Source organism: Schistocerca cancellata, chromosome 5 (genome assembly GCF_023864275.1).
Source record: "Schistocerca cancellata isolate TAMUIC-IGC-003103 chromosome 5, iqSchCanc2.1, whole genome shotgun sequence".
Lineage (NCBI taxonomy): Eukaryota > Metazoa > Arthropoda > Insecta > Orthoptera > Acrididae > Schistocerca > Schistocerca cancellata.
The window spans coordinates 577,117,522-577,140,920 of record NC_064630.1 but is presented as its reverse complement, the minus strand read 5'-3'; positions in this window follow the sequence as shown (position 1 = coordinate 577,140,920).

The window sequence follows — 23,399 nt, the reverse complement described above, 5'->3', positions numbered from 1 at the left end:
AAGGAAGAGGAGACGAAGGCAAATTTTTTATGGGCACATCGTGGTAACAGAACAGCTAATCTTATAAAATGAAAGGGTTTATAATGTAAAACATCCTACGCGCTTCATAGGTAACTCCATTTTCAAAGGTTACAAACAGCTACGTATCACAAAACCTGCAATTTTAGTTTGTCTTACGCTTTAGGAGTAATCAGTTCACTCTTACAAAATATTCGATACCAAATGGAACAGTGTGCGAGAAATAAAGCATTTATCGTCTGGTAACCAACATACTGAATTTCGTCCTGTATCTAACACTAGTAAACCAAAATATTTCAGGAATTGTAATGGTGGAGAAAACATAGCACATAACCATAAAATCAGCCAGTACTTTCTTGTAATTTTAGCGTAATCGAAAAGTGTCGAAAATCGTAAATCATATAACCGTTATGGTGAATGGAAATGGGGTATTAATTTGGAACCCTTTTAGGTAAAGAAAAAGCTTAGCTCTCTCCTGTCCAGATCAGTAGAACGTAGTTGATGTCTGGTAGGACAGCCTCACATACAAGAGCAGGATGTTTCAGAAAATCATCCACCGTCTTCCCCCCTCCCCCCACCCCTCCACCAACCACCCCGCCAGCAGCGATGGAAATTTCCGCGTTCCTGGGCGTCGTGCGGAGCGGAGAGCTGAGACGTATGTGAGCCGTAAGAAGTCGGGGCCCAAAAGAAATACGGGCCTCTCAACGAACTTGTGACGTCACACTGGTCTGCTTGTCCGCCACATTTCGCGAACGCTCGGCTCCGTCCAGGGTCTACGGGGAATCACGATGTAATTGGAAAGGTGTTAACTTCGTCGTGTGCTATCGAGAGCTTGCATGCATTTAAACGCGCAGTCATGAACTATTAAATTCGTCTCAAATAGTTCCTCGCTCCCCACCAGAGACGGCTGCTAGCATCTTGAGAACTGCAGTGTCTCGTGCTGTGACATACGTGCCACGGCTTGTCTTCTCGTGCGGCTCCCTGCAAGTGAAGTGACGTGGTCCACAAAAGATAGTATGCACTGTTCTACAAACATTTTCGTGAATACCACTACGTGTAAGTTGTAACAGTGATTGAATCGCCTAACGTCTTCCGTACACTTCTGAAATAATGTCGGCCAAATTGTTCATGCTACTACTGAACTGTGTATTTTCATATATCCGTTGCGATACACGTTTCGTTTTATTCACTTAAAACATAGCCAATGGTAGGATTTTCTCGTCTGTTTTTTGCTTTTGATGTGGATGTGATGTCTGCATTCAGGTTTCATTTGAATTTTCTCCTTTGTCAGTGGAACTGTTAATAAAAAAAAATGAGTCTGAGCCATAACCGTTGAACAATGACACATAATGCTTAGATTAGAGTCTACTAGAAAGGTACAATATTTTTCAAACAGCCAATGACGCAGTTCATGGACTTACGTGGCACGGAAGGGGGCGAGGGGAGGGGTTGTTACCTCCCAGTTCCCCGCTCCCCGGCTGACTCATCGCAAGCTTTCTTCTCAGCAGCCTGGTCGGCCTCTCTCTCTCTCTCTCTCTCTTCTCTTTTTTCATCTAAATAAAAGAGGGCATGTACAGCGTGCAGTAGGTTCACACAGCGTGCACTAACAGATGCCTTTCACAGGAGGATTCAAGTATAGTATTATGTTGTTTGATACTACAGTTACGAATGTCTCAGAACTTAATAAAAATTTGCGAGATTTTTTTAAAGACACGAGCAGCCAACCATAGAAGATTAACATAGCGGGGAAATTTGGACAAGTCTGTGCGCAGCTTAGATGACTGACAATCAATCAATGTTGAATGTTGACTGTTTCCCTTTTTCCTGGCTGACTGGTCCACAGCTTCTACTTTTTTCCCAGAACGCAACTACTTACAGAATAAAACGTGCATTTACTGCAAGGTGCGTTGCCTGTTCAGAAAACAACATTACGTGTATTGTCTAATGATACGGACAGTAGATCGTTAAAAAAAATGTTCTCGGCAAAGTGAAAGAGTAAATAACAAAGAGTGAGTACACATTTTGAAGGCGGAACGTCCACGCTACAGAAACTGTCACACGTTCTGTAAACAGCTAATAAATTACTTAGAGCCCTTTTCTTCAAGTATGAGAATGTCGAAACAAAGTTTGCAATGTATTTTACATGTGAGTGAATTAAAAATAGAATCAAGCCAACACAGCTAATATATTTTCTGTGGAAGGGCAGTTGGACTCAGATATTTCGTAATTTTTATCTACTTAATTTGCTGCATGTAACACATGTTCCTTTTTGTCCTAATACGTAGTGAATAACATTTCTGCTGCAACAATGGTGCCAATTTCCAAGAATCATTACACCTAATGATTTCGAATAGTAAGATGGAAAAATCGAAATTTGTGGGAAGATCTTATGGGACGAAACTGCTAAGGTCATCGGTCTCTAAGCTTACACACTACTTAATCTAACTTAAACTAACTTACGGTAAGGAAAACACACACACCCATGCTCGAGGGAGGACGCGAACCTCCGACGGAAGGAGCCGCGGAGTTGTGATGGATTGCATGGAGTTGTGATGGTTTGTATGACTCCGATCCCAGGCAGCTTTATGTCAGAATAAAGTTTGATTGCAGCCATCGGTTCACCTAGCGACACTGTAGGAAAAGAAAACTGATTAGTTTTGCTGAATTTGAAGATGATTAAATAGTACCGTGTCGACACAAAGTGTTTATTGTATGTGAAGACGCTACTTCCACAGTACTGAAGTTCGAATTTTTCTTCGGTGTATATAGTTAAAGGGAAATCATAAATACTGCCTATTTCCGAGTTCAGATCATGACGTTGTTTATCATGTCAGAGTACTGGTCGAAAAGGTCATCTACCCGTTGTTACTGCAGAGTACATACATAGCTTGTTCGGACGTAAAAAAATATGATATATATACTGTGTTTGGGGTTGGCATGGTCACAACGCTAGCCTATCACTACCGAAAGCGTATAATTGCGTTTCTATTTCAACGCCCTAGTGCTTCAGCCGTTAAAGGTGCCCATGGCTTTCAAGTAAGTGTTGCAGGAGAGTTGTGAACCTCGCGACTAAACGATGGGGACAGTGCGGCCAGATGACGCAGATAATGATTCTATCGCCAGATGGATCTTTTTTTCTTTTTGCAAGCAACTTTTTGGTTCTTTCTGGTAGAGCCGCTTCTGACAAAAACGATGTTGTGGGATGAGCCAGCAATATTTTGATGAGAAGCGCGTCTCTCATAGTAAACAGTTCGATTGATTTTATTAAATATTTGATAGCGATAGACAACAGTGTACGCAATATGCTTCAATTCATACAAGGCGAACATCAAAATGAAAAGAGAACGCTAAGGTATCAAGGAAACCAAAAAATCATTTGGGAATAATACCGATAAAATGTGCACAAGAAGTAGATGCCAAAAACGAATGTGAGAATCTGTTAAACAAACATTTCTTCATCATTAAAGGAAGACCTCTTTCCTTCGGTAACGTTAACCGTAATCCTGGCAAGTTACGAGGGGCGTTCAGTAAATAATTCAACGCATTTTTTTCTCGACCAATTTCCGTTGACAAAATGCGGACATCGTGAAGTATTCCTGCTTGACTCCCTGTAGCTTCATGAATTTCCGATCGGTGGCGGCACTATGAGTAGCCTTCAGAATGGTGTCTGTTACGGAGGTGCGTTCCAAGCAGAGAGCTGTCACTGAGTTTCTTCTGGCAGAAAACCAGAATATCGCAGATGTTCATACGCATTTGCAGAATATCTACGGAGACCTGGCCGAGAACAAAAGCACGCTGAGTCTATCGTCATGGCAACAAGGTCGTGCAAACCTGTCCGATCTCCCGCGTGCCGGCCGGCCGCACACAGCTGTGACTCCTGCAATGTTGGAACGTGCGGACACTCTCATTCGAGGTGATTTGCGGATTGGGAACACATCGCTGCGTCTACGTTACCCCCTCAATCACACTCCTGGCCCTGTAACATGGCGCATTATCTTATTGAAAAATGCCATTGCCGTAGGGAAACAGATCGTTGTGAGGGACTGTAGGTGGTCTGCTACCAGTGTACGATACTTCCTGGCCATCGTGGTATCTTGTACGAGCTCCACTGGACCCATTGATGCCCATGTGAATCTTCCCCAGAACATAATGGAGCCGCCGCCAGATTATCTCCGTCCCGCAGTATAGATGTCAAGGAGTTGTTCGTCTGGAAGACGACGGATTCGCGCCCTTCCATCGGCATGATGAAGAGGGTATCGGGATTCATAGACCATGCAACGCTCTGCCACTGCGCCAACGTCCAGGTCCGTTGGTCACGTGCCCATTTCAGTCGTAGTTGCCGATGTTGTGGTGTTAACATTGGCTGCGGAGGCCCATCGTTAGGAGAGTTCGATGCACTGTACTCTGCCCACCACTTAAGTATCATGTTAGTTGCGCCACAGTTCGCCCTCTGTCGTTTTACCAGTCTACTCAGCCTACGACATCCGACATCTGTAACGGAATGTGGCCGTCCAACCCCACGACGTCTGGACGTGGTTCCACGTTGGTTTCGCCAAGTGTTGAAGACACTCGCTACAGAACTCCTCGAACACCCGATGAGTCATGCAGTTACGAAATGCTCCTGTGGAGCGTCTGGGCCATCACAATTTGCCCTTGGTCAGAGCCAGACAGATCGCGAGCCTTCCCCATTCTACACACCGACAGCACACTCACTGATACTACATGCACCGTGCTTGTGTCTGACTAGGGGGAACTGCTTTTTTCTATGTATCTCTAGGCGCGCAACTTGTACACTGTCATGTTTTGTTCTTCTTACTTCGTGTTTAATAAATGTATTTACGATATTTAGAGTGTGTTATTACCGGTCAGCATTACGTAATAGCCACAAATATAATTGGCAGTAAAGCATTAACAAATACCATCTTGTCGCCATCATTCGTGCTGACTGGTAATTTCGAAAGATTCTGCTAATATATTACGAGAGAAGTAATAGATGATATATTTAATAATACTCGAGTACATATTCATAGTTTAAATTAGTCCTCGTCATTAATATTCAAATAAGATACTCCAGGATTGGTTTTCATTGGTCAGAGAGAGAGCATATATTATAGTCTGTGATCCATCGATATTTCTATCCGGTTGGTTTCATCAGTGGTCGCAGGTTCGAATCCTGCCTCGGGCACGGATGTGTGTGATGTCCTTAGGTTAGTTAGGTTTAAGTAGTTCTAAGTCCTAGGGGACTGATGAACTCAGATGTTAAGTTTCATAGCGCTCAGAGCCATTTGAACCATCAGTAAACGATCATCACTTTTCTTACACGACATCGAACCTACACTTGGCAGTACTCCTTCTAAGATTAACTTCAGCTATGGTTGCGATTATGTCAATTTGTTTATCACTGCATAACGCTAAATAGGACAAGTATATCTACCACTATATAAAGCCGGCACGGTAGCTCAGCGTGTTCGGTCAGATAGCTGGCTGACCTCTGTAATTAAAAAAAAAGAGTGAAAACATGAAAAACTAGTTTCGGCGGATGTCATGTGACGTCCGCTACGAAAAAATACAACGAACCATAACGAAGAAAATGAAAAAAAAGACTAGCAGTCATTCCTCTCCAGGTGAAGCTGCTATCTCTTGGATGGGTGTATATCAATAGTAGTGTTCTGGCTGATCAGTGTACCTCGTTGTTGTGTTCTTAGGGAAGCAGAAGCCGGTGATAGTGATGACTCTTGTCTGGTTTACAAAAATGGTTCAAATGGCTCTGAGCACTATGGGACTCAACTGCTGAGGTCATTAGTCCCCTAGAACTTAGAACTAGTTAAACCTAACTAACCTAAGGACATCACACGCATCCATGCCCGAGGCAGGATTCGAATCTGCGACCGTAGCGGTCTCGCGGTTCCAAACTGCAGCGCCAGAACCGCGCGGCCACTTCGGCCGGCTCTGGTTTACACACATTAACGTTTTCTTCCAATGTTCATTGATCGAAAGCATCATTTCGAATTGCATCTCACCAAGAGATGAATGCTATACTTCTTAGTTGTTTGTATGGCGGTAATCGGATGATGCCGTCACTAATAAAGGATTGTACGTACGACACGTTGCGCGATGCACACGAACAATCTCATTGTCTAGATAAACTCTGTATTTCCGAGGCGCATGCTGTAAAAGACTGACTCACCAGCTGTTTCGTGCACTGATTAAACTTAAGCATTGTCTCTGTAATGTGAGTTCGCTGTCTGTAATATTTTGATAGCGAACGTCAAACTCCAGAAAACTCTACCCTTCTAAGGTTAGTCAATGGTTACCACTTGCTAGTTAATTCGTATAATTTACTTCTTGAATACGTTAATAGTATACATCGACTGACAGAGCCTAAAGTATCACTTGACTTGAAGTAAAAGACGGAATGACTCCGGTTTTCCAAGTTTTTTCCGTTTCGTCGAGAGAGAGAAAGGCACTGGATACATTGCTGCAGTTGCTGCTGGTTGTTGCTGATGTTGCTACAAGACTTGGTTCAGTAACCGCAGATGATGTCTTATTGACGTTGCCGAATAGTACACTTATCGTGAAACCTTGGAGCTGGAAACTTGCTTTGTCGTCACTGAATTATTGGGCACGACGGTATTAATACACCTGCTGAGCTGCATAGAGCTTAGTCATTGCCGGTAACGGCGAAAATGCGAAAGTCACTTGATGTGGCAGCCAGGCTGCTGCAGGGAAACCCCGAGTAACACGAGTGGTCGTTAACCTGGCGTAGAAATTTACGAAGTGAATCGGAAAATCAAATTAGAAACTCAAATGAAGCCAAAGCTGTCGCGACAGCCAAAATTCGTATTACTCATTTGCAAGTTGGCAAACGTAAACAGGAAGAGGTAGGCGGGTCATTGTACAGCTATTAGGATGTCGCGGTAGTGGAGGCTAGTTCAGCACACTGGAGTGACTGCCGATGAACCCCACCCGAGAGGGGGTGGCCACTCGACTTGCGCAGATCGCTTCGCACAGATGAGGTTTCAGTTATCAGTTCAGTCAACGTGGTACGCAGATTCCGTCAAGAAGGAAACCTTAGAGGTGTGAAGCGAGTGTATATATATATTAACGTAAAATAAGGATTATATGCATGACCACTCCTCGTTTCTCCTTGTTGGTTCTACATTATTATGATACTTTCATTTTCCTGAACGAATATGAAAATATCAGCCGTTTTGTTTATAAGGCTTCTGGTGTTTCGCTAGCCTAGGGAATACTGTGGAATTCTCTATGAAAGAATGTCTGAGCACCCTCCAACCCACTCTGCCCTCATGCCCTCACTCCCCCTCCCCCCCCCCCTTTCCTTGCCTACCATCTGGGAATCGTGTGTAGATGGAGAAGAAGGTGACGCGACGCGTGAATAGAATCCGGGAAGACAGTACAGAGTGGGTAAACGTGCTCAAGCTAGATTAACGGCTGTTCTTAACATTCGTACGATTTGAAAGTTTGATGTCATTGCTTAGTTTAGAGAAAAGCGGTAATAGTAATACTAATGAAACTAACAAAACGAGACTACATCATAACGAGATATTTGTAAACCAGTTTGTTCGGCGATTTCATCAGGCTGATTTGGACCCTAGCGATACCGGAACCAAATTTAAAGGGACAGTGGCAGATTTCCCAGTTTTTTTTAATCGAAATCACAACCATTCTGTTAAACTAAGTAAAAAGTTCTAGGATTCAAATCAGACTAATTAAATCGCCGTACGCAATAGTTTACAAATACACTTCGAGGCAACAGAAGAAATGACTAGTCGAATTTACCCTCCCCCCCCCCACTATTCCCCCCAAAAAGGAAACGGAGTCAAGTAGAAGAAGTTCTTTTGGAGGATCGTCAAGGCAAATTCGTTTTGACCATGAAGAACTTCGGCGACATACACAACAAACATCAAACAATAAAATGTGCGTTTCCGAGATAATCAGAATACGGCTGTGCAAAATAGTTCTGGAGCAAGTAATTTTGTACGCTGTCGAAACCCTGTTCCTGAGTATACGGTTCCTAGGAGAACTGGAGAATAAAGACAACAAAAATATTATAGCGATGCAGGGATCCAATTACAAGAAGGACATTCATAAAATACAGGCCAATAAAGAAGTGCACAGTAACGTACAAAAATGAGAGAAACGAACCGCAAAAGGTGAGCATGATTTCCACCTTACAGGTGGATAGAAACAGGGTGACTATGGGATATTTGACGTTTTCGATGTAAAACAGGAATGAACTGATTCAGACGCACCAGAGAAGACCTCCAAACAATCGAGACGGAAGACTCTCTCGACTGCGACCTCTTCCGCAAAAAGATGATGGCAAACGGAATAAATCGAGACGAACCACCAGAAACAAGACGCGTTGCCTTCTTCATTAAGGAGCACCAACTGCATGCATAACAAAGTGAATCTATGTTCCATAAACAACCAGGCTTATCGTAGACCGAGCAGTCCGCAAGGAACAAATAATATTAATAATGACAAAATAATATTTAAAAAACAACATCGATCAATCACCAAAAGTAGCTTTAATGTGTGTTTATTTACGGACAACCAGTTACGCTCAAGCGACTATCTTCGCTTTACAGATACCGTATCATCAACAGGTTGAAGGAAGGTTTTTTGGCGTCAGATACGTAAGTAGTAGCCGACACTTGAGACAAATGAATATTTCTTTAACCAAATGTAAAACTATCTGTGATCTGAATTGCACTGCACAACTTTCATTTCCGTTCCTTATTTGTTTATAATAAATTTTCATCTCTGCAGGACGGCACAAACATAGCAGAAGTTTGCGTTATCGATACTCTGGAGACTGATGTCTGAGGGCTAGAAACAACGATTTGATAATTGAGCCATCCTTTTTTTTAATTCACTCATACTTCAACCTAAGCAATGCAAGTCAACAGCTAATTGTTACCAAACACAAAATTTGTTTTACTTGTGGTCCACACTGCTAAAATATTTGAACGATAAATAGAAACGGAACTGTAGAATTTGTAGCCTTGACTAGAGTTCAATTGATTTGATTGGATAACCAGTCTCAGCTTTACAGCCATCACCCGATTTATAGGAGAGAAACACTGTTGTGCTTAATACATACCGCACGCTGATGGACTGGCTGTACAGTGAGGAATTGTCCACGTCCTGATGCAGTTACCTCCTCATCATACTTATGTCACTTTTACACATACTTTATGTGTAATCTTGCCCCTCCCTTATATTCAGAAGTTCATTATTGCACGGCATTTCCTTACATCATTATGCTAAGATAATTATTATATTTAGCTGATGTACGTAAGAACATTACTTGAACTGGATTAGTTAAGGCGGTTTACACGAATTTTGATAAGTTTCAAATGGTCTGATGAAAGTCAGAATATCTAAGATAACCAAACCATATCACTGACTATAATCCACCAACAGTAAGGATTCGGTGAACCTCCGCAAACATTTTTCACTACTGTACCCAACGGGGCCACTACTGAACCTTCCTAGCTAAAGTTATCTCAAAATGCCCACGTCCACTTTACTCAACTTCTTCTTCAAAGCTACCTGAACATTCCTACAGGATCGATTTGTGGCTAGCTTTCCTCCTATTTTGTTTGTGATGGGCAAAATAACGGATACAAATATATATGTGTATATCAAGATATCTGGAGAAACTGTAATTATTAAGACGTCAACTGTTCCCTATACAAGACGTCTGTGGGGATAAGAACAATGGTTACATTAGCTGTTGTGTACTAAGGACGAGTAAACCATAGAATTATCACTGTAAACTGGTAGATCGGTACTTCGTAAGATATTCTGCTGACGCATATAATAAACTTTGACAAAAAATCGGTTGTGTATGAAAATGCAAAGCTTAACAGAAATTGAACTATCGTGGTATCAAAAGGACACTTTTAGCAATGACTGATAAAAGCGATTCTGAATAACAATGAGACTCAACACAGCTAGAAAACTAATGATGTAATCGGATATTTTCGTGATACAAATTGCGTGATTTTATACTTCTAATCTTGTTCTTGCCAAGCAAGAATAAATTAGTATATTCCTGTAATACAAGTAAATATATTCAAAAAATAATTAAATCCGTAATGAGATAATTATTCATTCGGTAAAATGTTATTTCACACGAAAACTCTTAACTCTGACGCAGTTCCTATTATGACGTACGACTGCCAGATTCTGTCAGAGAATTTTACGCTGATTGTGACACGATGTGCAAGAAAAAATCTGCTCGTTTCCTTTAATTAAGAAATGCAGAAGTACAGTTCTTACGTCTCTATGAACTTCTGTACAATAGTTTGTTAAAACGTTGTTTTCATACCCAAAACAAAGATGGTCGAGGTTTAGAAATCGCTGGAATATTGCCTGTCTCACCCATAGAGTAAATATCTCTGGAGTGAGCACTCACATGCGCAGAACAGATTTTGTGTTGTCAACATACATTGCCGGCCTGGTCACGTGATCTCGGGACGTCGTGTGTTTGTTCGTATAGCGCCCTGTATATTTAGAATGTCACTACATCCGTAGTACAGACGGATTCTTTTCGTACGTGTCGTGGATTATTTATATATGTTGCGCAGACATTTTAACAGTATCCATTTGATCCCGGGAATAAACCAGCTACGTAACTTTTAAGGGCAAGTGATATTACATTCAGCTTCTTTGCGATAGGTATCATAGTTCAGAAGCACTCGATTTTTGGTAGTTTTTGGTATAGTATTACAGAGCCTGAAGTACATTTACAGTGATAGTCCTGCAAAATGACTTGACAGTACGTTAGTACTTTCGCACGAATTTACCACACATTAGCGATTATATCCCTGCTAATTCGTCCTTTTTTCTTGTATTTCTGCGTATTTATTTTCTCGTTTTTGCGACCTAAAGCACAATTTTTCTTACTGGTGGCACTTTGAGGTATTTATTTAACGCATTTTAAGTACTTGCTCCCAGTTCATTAAATAAATAGTAATCTATATACATAATTGACGCCGGCCGTGGTGGCCAAGCGGTTAAAGGCGCTACAGTCTGGAACCGCGCGACCGCTACGGTCGCAGGCTCGAATCCTGCCTCGTGCATGGATGTGTGTGATGTCCTTAGGTTAGTTAGGTTTAAGTAGTTCTAAGTTCTAGGGGACTGATGACCTTAGATGATGATGATGATGATTGGTGTTTTAGGGCGCACAACAGCGAGGTTATCAGCGCCCGTCCTTAGAAGTTAAGTCCCATATTGCTCAGAGCCATTTGAACCATTTTTGAACATAATTGACAAGTCACTGATAAATGCATGGAGGATAGTATTTACTGAAACAACTAACCTTTCCCTTTCCTGTTCCACTAGCAAACTTACGAGAGGAAGCGATTGTTTGTAAGCTTTTGTACGAGCCGTAATATCTATTATATAGTCATAAAATCGTAGAAAAATAGGTCTACAGAATCAAGTCTTAATTATAATGCGTCTCGAAATTTTTAAACGTATACAGTGTCTCTTACTAAAATGAAAACTATAATTAGAGCTATATGGAATGTACCCATGAAAAGTTACTATCCCTCCTTCCACATATTTTTCTTTGCATCCGTAGCAACAACAGTAATTCACCATCGCTATTACACTATCAACAAACGGTGAAACACAACAAAAACTCATGGTATTATAAACTTCAAACGCTGCAGAAAGTACACACGCACAGCGGAGTCCCGAGATCACGTGACAATCCTGGTTTAATGTTCACAACATGCGCAGAACGCAATGCTCACTCCAGAAATATTTACTCTATGGTCCCACCTGGTGTCGTATTTGCTGAGGTGGATGCTCTTTGATGCCGATGTGCTGAATCTGCTTTTGACGATCGCTGGACGTAGGAAAAATGGCGGTTGCTATCTTGTCAATGACTGGACGGAAATTTCACAACTTTGTGACAAAAAAAGTTGGGCACGAGGGAGATCTGAAGACGGATTTCATGCTTTTTCGTCGCACACCGTCACCATACAACCACGACGCCTTGATTCTGGCAACGCGTTCGATGATGCACATCTTGAACTAGAACCGTTCACCGTTTCTATTTTGCTTCTTTTTTCACAGTTCAGTAAACCTTCTTCCTGTTTGCATACTTGATCTGCGTTCAGTTTTTGACGGGCTATGCACTGAGACATTTTACTACTAAATCTGTGGGCGGTGCGATGAGGAGATCCCCTTGTAAGTGTACTTCTCTTTGCGCTAGATGTGCGTAGACAAGACAGGGTTTACTTGCGAAAACCGTAAAATATGAAAAACAATGCAATGATACTTGTAAAATTTGAAAATAGAATACGGTCCGTTAAAGCAGTAGAACCATATTTAAACAAGAGTGAGGTCTTTAAACGACGAAGGAGCAACCCTTATACACTGAACCTCCAAAGGAACTGGTATAGCCATACGTATTCCCATACAGAGATATGTAAGCAAGCAGAATACGGCGCTACGGTCGGCAACCCCTATATAACACAAGTGTCTGTCGCAGTTGTTTGATCGGTTACTGCTGCTACAATGGCACGTTATCGAGATTTAAATGAGTTTGAACTTGATGTTCTCCTTCTGCAGTCTTGGAAATTGTTATACCACACATTGGTTATAAAAATTGAGTCATGTGTAAGAATATATTACCGTCGCAAGCAAATGTGATGAATAGTGTGAGCAGGCCAGACATCGCATAGACCTCTCACAGAAATGAAAACTACTAACAAACATGTGTGAACTATGTTACAACAAAAGAATTCAACAGTCGAAACTTCCAAGACGGAACGCAAGAATCATAACATGTGGTATTTGTGTAGAACAAATGAGAGGTCCATACGTCTGGAGATCGTTCCATCCTTGAACCTCGCTGTTGCAAACGAACGTTGCACCACGACACATACATAAATTGAAATACGGCGAACAGACAAGTCAGTGACAGGGCAGATAGTTCATAATTTTGTGAAAAAATGGAGCACGAGGGAGATTTAAACAGCGATTACCCTCTTTCCAGTCCTAAACCGTGACCACATAAACGCGACGCCGAGATCCTAGCAGTTCACTCGATGCTTGGACCGTTCACTGTTTCGATTTTGCTTCGTTTCTCACTGTTCAGTTCTCCTTCGTCCTGTTTTCATGCTTGATCTGTGTTCAGTTTCCGATGGGCTGTACACTGGACCATCTTACCACTAAATCTGAGAGAGGTGCGATGCGGAATTTCCGTTGTTAGTCATATCTATATAATTTACCGGTTCATACTATTATATTTAGTTTGACTACACAAAAGCATTTGTCCATCAAGTGGCGCCCATAGATATGATCCACAGCGCCCATAGATATGATCCACATGCATTTAGAAACACTGTACTTACCACACAAATAGATATAGTGAAAATATTTTTCCTTGTTTGAGGTCTTAATATAAGCTTCTCATTTTTCTATTGTAGCACCTGAAGACGGTCACTATGGGCCGAAACCGGTTATGATTGTATCATAAATAGTCATTGTGCCAAACCAAAGAAAACTTTATTACAGTTGTATTTAGCTTGATGGAAGAAAAGGGCTTAGTATTTTTCATATTTAATCAGTTTGTTTTCTTACAATATTTGCATATGAACTACATTTGTCATCTTATGATTTGGTGAGTAGATATGCAGGGTGAATCACCTAAAACGCCGCAAATATTGCGGAAATGGAAAGTGCTATTTTTGTGCAGTTTTCACAGAATGGACTGGTAGTCAGGGGCTAGTATTGTTAGTCAATCAGCCCGCATCTCGTGGTCGTGCGGTAGCGTTCACGCTTCCCACGCCCGGGTTCCCGGGTTCGATTCCCGGCGGGGTCAGGGATTTTCTCTGCCTCGTGATGGCTGGGCGTTGTGTGCTGTCCTTAGGTTAGTTAGGTTTAAGTAGTTCTAAGTTCTAGGGGACTGATGACCTAAGATGTTAAGTCACATAGTGCTCAGAGCCATTTGAACCATTTTTGTTAGTCAATCAGTAGATTGTAATACTCTCTCCTCTCGAACAGACCATGAAGGGCCAACGTTACTGACCGACCGCCGTGTCATCCTCAGCTCAGAGGCGTCACTGGATGCGGATTTGGAGGGGCATGTCGTCAGCACATCGCTCTCCCGGCCGTATGTCAGTTTCCGAGACCGAAGCCGCTACTTCTTAGTCAAGTAGCTCCTCAGTTTGCCTCACAAGGGCTGAGTGCACTCCGCTTGCCAACAGCGCTCGGCAGACCGGATGGTCACCCATCCAAGTTCTAGCCCGGCCCGACAGCGCTTAACTTCGGTGCTACCACTGCGGCAAGACCGTCGGCATAGAATGTAATAATATTTATAAAATGTATTTGCTGTGCAAACATATATTTTTTAAATGGAACAATGCCTATTGACATTGAAAAAACCTAAATATAGGGTAAATTACAATGGCATACCAATACTTGTACAATACCTGTGGTAGCACTCACTAAAGAACAACTCACGTTAATAAATCAGAGTGTTTCTGCTAGATATAGGAGATAAGCAGTTACTAGCATCTCACTTAGACAGTGAATTGCTATCACTTAGTTCCAGTAAGATAGATGTAGAGGAATTATAGGCAAAGTTTAAGCAGACTGTAAATTGTGGTCTGGAGAGTTATGTGCCTAGTAAGTGGATAAAGGATGGAAAAAAACCACCATGGTTTAGTGACGAAATTCGGCGGATGCTGAGAAAGCGGAGTCAGTTGCACTCTTGGTTCAAAAGATAACGCGCTAATGACGTCAAGTCAAGGTTAGTAGAGATTCGTTTGTCTGTGAAAATATCTATGCGCGAAGCATATAAAACTACCACCGTCACACCTTAGCAAAAGATCGGGCAGAAATCCCGAGAAAATTCTGGTCTTACGTAAAATCATCAAGCGGGTCTAAGGCTTCCATTCAGTCTCTTGTTGACCAGTCTCGTGCGGCAGTTGAAGATAGAAAAACGAAAGCCGAAGTTTTAAATTCCACGTTCAAGAAATCGTTCGCACAGGAGAATCGTACAAACATACCGTCATTTGACCATCAGACTGACTCGCGTGTGGACCACATAGTAATAAACGTACCTGGCATATAGAACTACTGAAAGATTTGAAAGCAAATGAATCACCAGGTCCGGATGGAATCCCAGTCCGATATTATAAATAGTACTCTACAGCACTGGCGCCTTGCCTAATTTGCTTTTATTGTGAGTCTCTCGCCCAACACAAAGTCCCGAGGGACTGGAAAAAAGCGCAGGTGAATCCAGTGTATAAGAAGGGAAAAAGAAAGGACCCGCAAAAATACACGCCATTTATGGTTTTAGAAAGCATCGCTCGTGCGAAACTCAGCTTGCCCTTTTCTCACACGATATACTGAGAACTATGGATGAAGGGCAACAGGCAGATTCCATATTTCTAGATTCCCGGAAAGCATTTGATACGGTGTCCACTGCAGGCTGTTAAGAAAGGTACGAGCATGTGGTATAAGCTCACAGATAAGTGAGTGGCTCAAAGAATTCTTAACTAATAGAGCCCAGCATGTTGACCTCGGTAGCGAGTGTTCATCAGAGACAAGGGTATGATCAGGAGTGCCCCAGGGAAGTGTGATGGGAGCGCTGTTGTCCTCCATATACGCAAATTATTAGTCGGTCAGGGTGGGCAGCAATCTGCGGTTGTTTGCTGATGATGCCGTGGTGTACGGTAAGGTGTCGAAGTTGAGTGACTGTAGGAAGATATCAGACGACTTAGGCAAAACTTCCAATTGGTGTGATGAATGGCAGCTAGCTCTAAATGTGGAAAAATGTAAGTTAATGCGGATGAGTAGGGAGAACAAAACTGTAATTTTGGGATACAGTATTACTACTGCCCTGCTTGACAGTGTCAAGTCATTTAAATATTAGGGCGTAACGTTGCAAAGCGATATGAGGATGAACGAGCATATGGGAATTGTGGTGAGGAAGGGGAATGGTCGACTTCGGTTTACTGGGAGAATTTTAGGAAAGAGTGGTTCACCTGTAAAGGAGACCGCATATAGGACGCTGATGTGACCTGTTCCTGAATATTGCTAGAGTGTTTGGGATTCGTACCAGGTCGGATTGCAGGAAGACAGAGAAGCAATTTAGAGGCGGGCTGCTAGATTTGTTACCGGTAAGTGTTATAGATGCTTCGAGAACTCAGTTGGGAATCCCTGGAGTAAGGCGACGTTCTTTTCGAGAAGCACTATTGAAAAAATTTTGGGAACCGACATTTGAAGCTGACTGCCGAACGATTCTACTGCCACCATCATGCACTGCGCGTAAGAGCCACTAAGATAAGATGCGACAAATTAGGGTTCATACGGAGAAATATAGGCTGTCGGTTTTCCCCCTCTTCATTTGCGAGTGGAACAGGAAAGGAAATGACTAGTAGTGGTATAGGGCACCCTCCGCTACGCACCGTACGGCAACTTGCCGTGTACCTGTGTAGATGTAGACACATTAGTTGTGTGGATTCTGACCAGTAACGAGACAACTGACCATCACAGGTTGTGTTCAAAATGAACACCGGCAACAGCAACACACACTTCCAGTCTGGTACGGAACAACTGCTGCACACATGCTAGCACTTCAGCGGTGTCCGAGGAGGCAGCAGTAATAAGTCGTTGCATATTATCGGGTGTAGTTGGTCTGTCCTTGTAGACAGTGCTTTCAGCTTTCCACATAAAAAAGTCTACATACACTCCTGGAAATTGAAATAAGAACACCGTGAATTCATTGTCCCAGGAAGGGGAAACTTTATTGACACATTCCTGGGGTCAGATATATCACATGATCACACTGACAGAAGCACAGGCACATAGACACAGGCAACAGAGCATGCACAATGTCGGCACTAGTACAGTGTATATCCACCTTTCGCAGCAATGCAGGCTGCTATTCTCCCATGGAGACGATCGTAGAGATGCTGGATGTAGTCCTGTGGAACGGCTTGCCATGCCATTTCCACCTGGCGCCTCAGTTGGACCAGCGTTCGTGCTAGACGTGCAGACCGCGTGAGACGACGCTTCATCCAGTCCCAAACATGCTCAATGGGGGACAGATCCGGAGATCTTGCTGGCCAGGGTAGTTGACTTACACCTTCTAGAGCACGTTGGGTGGCACGGGATACATGCGGACGTCCATTGTCCTGTTGGAACAGCAAGTTCCCTTGCCGGTCTAGGAATGGTAGAACGATGGGTTCGATGACGGTTTGGATGTACCGTGCACTATTCAGTGTCCCCTCGACGATCACCAGTGGTGTACGGCCAGTGTAGGAGATCGCTCCCCACACCATGAAGCCGGGTGTTGGCCCTGTGTGCCTCGGTCGTATGCAGTCCTGATTGTGGCGCTCACCTGCACGGCGCCAAACACGCATACGACCATCATTGGCACCAAGGCAGAAGCGACTCTCATCGCTGAAGACGACACGTCTCCATTCGTCCCTCCATTCACGCCTGTCGCGACACCACTGGAGGCGGGCTGCACGATGTTGGGGCGTGAGCGGAAGACGGCCTAACGGTGTGCGGGACCGTAGCCCACCTTCATGGAGACGGTTGTGAATGGTCCTCGCCGATACCCCAGGAGCAACAGTGTCCCTAATTTGCTGGGAAGTGGCGGTGCGGTCCCCTACGGCACTGCGTAGGATCCTACGGTCTTGGCGTGCATCCGTGCGTCGCTGCGGTCCGGTCCCAGGTCGACGGGCACGTGCACCTTCCGCCGACCACTGGCGACAACATCGATGTACTATAGAGATCTCACGCCCCACGTGTTGAGCAATTCGGCGGTACGTCCACCCGGCCTCCCGCATGCCCACTATACGCCCTCGCTCATAGTCCGTCAACTGCACATACGGTTCACGTCCACGCTGTCGCGGCATGCTACCAGTGTTAAAGACTGCGATGGAGCTCCGTATGCCACGGCAAACTGGCTGACACTGACGGCGGCGGTGCACAAATGCTGCGCAGCTAGCGCCATTCGACGGCCAACACCGCGGTTCCTGGTGTGTCCGCTGTGCCGTGCGTGTGATCATTGCTTGTACAGCCCTCTCGCAGTGTCCGGAGCAAGTATGGTGGGTCTGACACACCGGTGTCAATGTGTTCTTTTTTCCATTTCCAGGAGTGTATATGGCGAACGGACCGGCCAAGATGCTGGTTCTCTGCGTCCAATCCAACGATTTGGAAACAATTCGCGAAAACATGCTGTAGTACTTGGTGCACTATGGGCTGTACAGTCATCATGTAGGTACCACAGGTTCCTCCTAGACTGCACAGGAACGTCTTCAGGCATCAGTGGAAGATGGTCTGTTAGGACGCTGCGATACTTGTGCGCGTTCAGAGTCCCGTCTGTGAAAACCGTTGATGGTTCACTATCCCACACCACACGTTTACACTCCATGGCCGCTTACGTTCCATCTGACGAAGCCAACGGGTATTGTAAGCCGATCAGTAGTGCATGTTCCGCCGTTTACCTAGCCATGATTGATAAACATGGCTTCATCACTAAACAAGATTTATGATACATTTGGAGTATCCTGTCTTAATGCCCATGTACAGAATTTAACACGATTTTCATAATTGTTTCCAAGCAGCTTTTGATGGAGAGAGACATGTTAGGGATGGAACCTATGTCGATGGAGATTGCGTAGGCCACTTGCCTGACTCATGCCACTTCCTCGGGCGATTGTACGGGAACTAACGTGCTGATCAACTGCAACAGCAGCAAAAACATTAATTTTCCCCTCTTCTGTTGTCACTTGATACCTTGATACGTTGACAGGTGTTACACTGCGACTTTCACGTAAATGGTTGAAGATGTTGATAAATAACTGCCGAAATGACTGACATTGATTGGGATATCTTACCGCAAGCACCGTCCAAAACCGAACTGCATTCTTCCTACACTCTCCGTACACCATGAGCATATCTGCTTTTTCTGCGTTGGCAAATCCCATCGCCCACTCACGACCTGCAGCTTGGTCTGTCTGTCACTAACTGACTAGCAAGTCACAATGCACTGAAAGAACACACAAGCACACTAGAAACAAACGCAACAACATCTTACCTATCAACTACGCCGGTTGAATGGCACAAATTGTCGGTGTGGGAACTTTTGAAAATACGGTAAGTCGTAGACTCGCACCGGATTCCTGCAACAACTACCACAGACATCCTAATTTATCCTATTTTCAGTCTCTTAACGTCAGAAGGCATTGATCCGTTTGAAAAGCTATATGTTTCAACAAAAAAAATACACTTTTAAAGTGTTGTTACAGTTTGTTTATTGGTTAACAATACGAGCCCCTGACTACCTATTCATTCTGTGAAAATCGCATATCAATGGCACTTTTCATTTCGCAACACTTACAGTGCAAGTTTTGGGCGATTCACCCTGTATAAAGTCTTTGTGTTTGCACTCTAGAGCAAACTACATACAAGTGACGGCGAGAAAAGCATGATTTCTTTAAATTAATACCACAATATCTTAACGTTTGTCGTTGAGTTTTATATGTAGTGATGTAAAATGCTTATCTTACTGAAAATTCCAGCATTTTGAATTGAAACTGCAGTTAAGTAAAGATAAGCGGAAGGCGGCAAAAAATAATGTTTTTTCTTTATCTTTTCCTGACAGTAATTTTACTTCAATTGTATTGATTGATATTGTTTCATTGTGATTCTTCTTCCATTACATAATCTTGGTGAACCTAAATTTCTCATCAAAATAATAGTAGATCCTACTTTTAATTGTAAACAAAGTAAAGGCATTCCTGAAACTTTCATCGAATAAGAAAATAACACTTTCATTTGCATCAACCACAGAATCTATTGATTTATGCATCCTTTCCTCGCCAGTAATCTTATTTTTAATTTTTAAACTAATATTGTCAACTACGTCATTTCTTACCGATAAATGACTCTTTTAAATAACAAGTTATATTTGAATAATTTGGACAGTATTCGGATAAACTTTTTTTATTAATTCATTTACATTGTTGGCAATGTTACATAAATCATTTTATTAATTGTACTTTCTTTACTCGTCGCCAGAGAAATGATTGCTTCCATCACGCACAAATTTCATCCGCTTGAGTCAATTTTGGAATATTTGGAAAAGTTACCGAATATCTTCAGAAAGTGTAACTAACTTACCTGCCACTAATTCTGAATTACTTCGGAGAACTTGCAATGACTTTTTATGGGCCAGTATACATTCTTTAACATTATAGGAGATTCTGTAACATTCTTGGGCACTGGAAGATTTTGCAGCATTCTTGGACATTCTAATAGAAGAAATGTGATTCTTGGACTTTCCATAAGAGGTCCGTTGCTGCGATGCCCTCTTTTGACACCGAAATTTTCGGACTCAACCCCTGCAGTACCAAACCGAAAACTTGTCCACCGATGGAGTATGGAGAGCTGCCACGTCAAATAACCCCCTAGGGGCTGAGGGGGTGAGTTGCAGAGTTATATCAGCACGTACAGACAAACCACGCTTATATATAGTATATGCACGGTGGTCCATTGATCGTGACCGGGCCAAATGTCTCACGAAATAAGCATCAAACGAAAAAACTACAAAGAACGAAACTTGTCTAGCTTGAAGGGGGAAACCAGATGGCGCTATGGTTGGCACGCAAGATGGCGCTGCCATAGATCAAACGGATATCAACTACGTTTTTTAAAATAGGAACCCCCATTTTTATTGCACATTCGTGTAGTACGTAAAGAAATATGAACGTTTTAGTTGGACCACTTTTTTCGCTTTGTGATATATGGCGCTGTAATAGTCACGAACATATGGCTCCAAATTGTAGACGAACAGTTGGTAACAGGTAGGTTTTTTAAATTAAAATACAGAACGTAGGTACGTTTGAACATTTTATTTCGGTCGTTCCAACGTGAAACATGTAAAGTTTTTTAAATTAAAATACAGAACGTAGGTACGTTTGAACATTTTATTTCGGTCGTTCCAACGTGAAACATGTACCTTTGTGAATTTATCATTTTTGAGAACGCATGCTGTTACAGCTTTATTACCTGTAAATACCACATTAATGCAATAAATGCTCAAAATGATGTCCGTCAACCTCAATGCCTTTGGCAATACGTGTAACGACTTTCCTCTCAACAGTGAGTGGTTCGCTTTCCGTAATGTTCGCACATGCATTTACGATGTGCTGACGCATGTTGTCAGGAGTTGTCGGTGGATCACGATAGCAAATATCCTTCAACTTTCCCCACAGAAAGAAATCCGGGGACGACAGATCCGGTGAAGGTGCGAGCCATGGTATGGTGCTTCGACGACCAATCCACCTGTCATGAAATATGCTTTTCAATACCGCTTCAACCGCACGCGAACTATGTGCCGGACATCCATCATGTTGGAAGTACATCGCCATTCTCTCATGCAGTGAAACATCTTGTAACATCGGTAGAACATTACGTAGGAAATCAGCATACATTGCACCATTTAGATTGCCATCGATAAAATGGGGGCCAATTATCCTTCCTCCCATAATGCCGCACCATACATTAACCCGCCATCGTCGCTAATGTTCCACTTGTCGCAGCCATCGTGGATTTTCCGTTGCGCAATAGTGCATATTATGCCGGTTTACGTTACCGCTGTTGGTGAATGACGAATGACGAATATGCCATCGTCCCGTAATTTCTCTTGTGCCCAGTGGCAGTACTGTACACGACGTTCAAAGTCGTCGCCGTGCAATTCCTGGTGCATAGAAATATGGTACGGGTGCAATCGATGCCGATGTAGCATTCTCACGCAATTTGTCTGCGACTGATGTGCGGATTAGCCGCGACAGCAGCTAAAACACCTACTTGGGCATCATCATTTGTTGCAGGTCGTGGTTGACGTTTCACATGTGGCTGAACACTTCCTGTTTCCTTAAATAACGTAACTATCCGGCGAACTGTCCGGACACTTGGATGACGTCGTCCAGGATACCAAGCTGCATACATAGCACACGTTCGCTGGGCATTTTGATCACAGTAGCCATACGTCAACACGATATCGATCTTTTCCGCAATTGGTAAACGGTCCATTTTAACACGTGTAATGTATCACGAAGCAAATACCGTCCGCACTGGCGGAATGTTACGTGATACCACGTACTTATACGTTTGTGACTATTACAGCGCCATCTATCACAAAGTGAAAAAAGTGGTCCAACTAAAACATTCATATTTCTTTACGTACTACACGAATATGTAATAAAAATTGGAGGTTCCTATTTTAAAAAACGCAGTTGATATCCGTTTGATCTATGGCAGCGCCATCTAGCGGGTCAACCATAGCGCCATCTGGTTTCTCCCTTCAAGCTAGACGAGTTTCGTTCTTTGTAGTTTTTTCGTTTGTTGCTTATTTCGTGAGATATTTTGCCCGGTCACTATCAATGGACCACCTTGTATACTGATTTACACCAACCACTAAATCTGTATAATTGTGAAGTAAAACTCCCAGCACGTTTGCTCTCGCTGCAGCGCTACCTGGCCGCAAAAGCTGAAGCAGTATTTGTGTCGAAATGCTGCTTCCAATACTTTTAGAACTATAATTACGCACGTTTTCTTTTACTCTTGGATCACAGGGTCCTTGGAATACATCTAACTCGAAGTTAAAGAAATAAAACAAAACGTACTGATGCCCTACATAATTTAACAATAAGCAACTGTAATGCAGAAATCTCGCAATTTGTTGTCTATCACCTCTCTGGATTCTCAGAATCGTGAAATTCACTTAACACCGTAAATCGATTTATAAAATTTGATTGACACAATGTAATTAAGATGAAGGTTGATTAAAAAAAAAATAGATAACGTACTTATTGAAGACGAAAGTAACAATCTTAAAATGAGGTAATTTCCCATAGCCGTCTTAAACTAAAGACTGTTTTTAACCAGTGGCTTTCTTGGCCGTTCATTTCAGTATTATTCACGATTATTAAGTCGTAGATTCATTCAAAATGATCCGGGCTTGCTTTATCATTCCCTGGAGAGAGAGGTCATTTCAGATGTTCCTCGTATCCAGAAAGAGCCAAAACCCACAGCACAACCTTCTCGACTGCTATATTTGGGCGAATTCTTTTGTTCCGTCCTTCGCTTTGCACGTTCTAAGAATTCCTCCGCGAATTCCGTGACGCCTTGGGACACCATGACTTCGCTTATATCTGTGAAAGAAATATGAACGTAGTAACAGGGAGACTTCCACGTGAACCCAGAGCAGTGTAACGCACGTACGTTTTACGACATATCGTGCTGCTCAGTCCGACGCTGAAAGGCGGATCTGCGGCTTCGAAAGGGCTCAAGAGAATGTACTGTGCGCG